The sequence below is a fragment of the Rattus rattus genome, chromosome 4 (genome assembly GCF_011064425.1).
Source record: "Rattus rattus isolate New Zealand chromosome 4, Rrattus_CSIRO_v1, whole genome shotgun sequence".
Classification (NCBI taxonomy): Eukaryota; Metazoa; Chordata; class Mammalia; order Rodentia; family Muridae; genus Rattus; species Rattus rattus.
This window is the reverse complement of record NC_046157.1, coordinates 174,476,406-174,477,667: the sequence shown is the minus strand read 5'-3', so window position 1 is coordinate 174,477,667 and position 1,262 is coordinate 174,476,406. Positions and strand designations below refer to the sequence as shown.

At 46.1% G+C, this 1,262-nt stretch overlaps 1 non-coding gene across 1 annotated transcript; it reads right to left on the bottom strand.

Annotated features, from left to right (window-relative positions):
* Positions 1-832: 832 nt before the first annotated feature.
* Positions 833-939, bottom strand: LOC116899749. The gene has a single exon (XR_004387764.1). It is a non-coding gene; the product is annotated as a U6 spliceosomal RNA (small nuclear RNA).
* Between the last annotated feature and the right edge of the window lie 323 nt (positions 940-1,262).

The window sequence follows — 1,262 nt, the reverse complement described above, 5'->3', positions numbered from 1 at the left end:
GAGAAACAGAGTAAATAAATAGGTTTTTTAATGAAATGGTATTAAGAAAGGATCGTCATACTTGTAAAAATAATTAATGTCGGGTCTGGAGAGACTGTTCAGAGGTTAGGATCAAGTCTGCTCTTCTGCTCCTCCAGAGGACCTGAGTTCAGTTCCCAGCACTGTGGTTCAAAACCACCTGAACCTCCAGTTCCAGTGGCTCTAAAGCCTCTGGAATCCATGGACACCTCACACATGCACACACAGGCACGCACACACACACACATACACACACACAGGCACACTCAGAGGCACGCACAATTTAAGATATAATAAAATGTAAAAGTGAATGCTATTTTCTGGAAGCTTTACGCTAAGCCAGCTACTCCTGTGGTTTAACGTAGCATTTGCACGAGATATGCTTTCCTTCCTGGTGTGAGAGGCTCAACATGAGCTCACGCAGAAGAGGCCAGTGACGATAGTCTTGAAATACACATAGCATCGTGACAAAAGTATTTCCACATGCCTTATCCTATTTGATGGACACAGCAGAACTGGGTACCTCGACCCAATTCTGTGTCTCACTAACGGGACCATTTCCTGCTGAAGGACAGAGCCTGGAGGTCACTTCTACTCTTCTTTTTCTTTTTATTAGATATACTGCTTTATTTACATTTCAAATGTCATTCCCTTTCCTGGTTTCCTATCCATAAAGTCCCATCTCCCCCTTTCTCTCCCCTTCCCCCATACGGGTGTTCCCCCATCCACTCCCCTTACTGCCCCCCCCACTGACATTCCCCTGCACTGGGGGTCCAACCTTGGCAAAGACCAAGGGCTTCCCCTTCCACTGATGAACAATATGGAACGCTTCACGAATTTGCATGTCATCCTTACGCAGGGGCCATGCTAATCTTCTCTGTATCGTTCTGATTTTAGTGTATGTGCTGCCGAAGCGAGCCCCACTTCTACTGTTCAAAATTTCAACTCTCACTCTCATAAATTAGTCAAAGTGGGGAGGGCACACTGCATCCATTGGAAAAAAAGCCATGATCTGCCTGGAATGTAGGTTCTGATGCTCAATTACAACTGCCTATTAAAATTTGGCTCTAATACTATGTCCCCCCCAAAAAATGTGTGCTCTCCACAACTGACTGCAAGACCCCATTGCTGAGGGTAATGCCCGCACGATACATTGAACATGGAGAGGTCGAGATGGTGCCTACACAGAGCCTTCGCCCCGTTCTAGCGTCTTTGGTACAGGAAGATACGCTGCACGATACCAA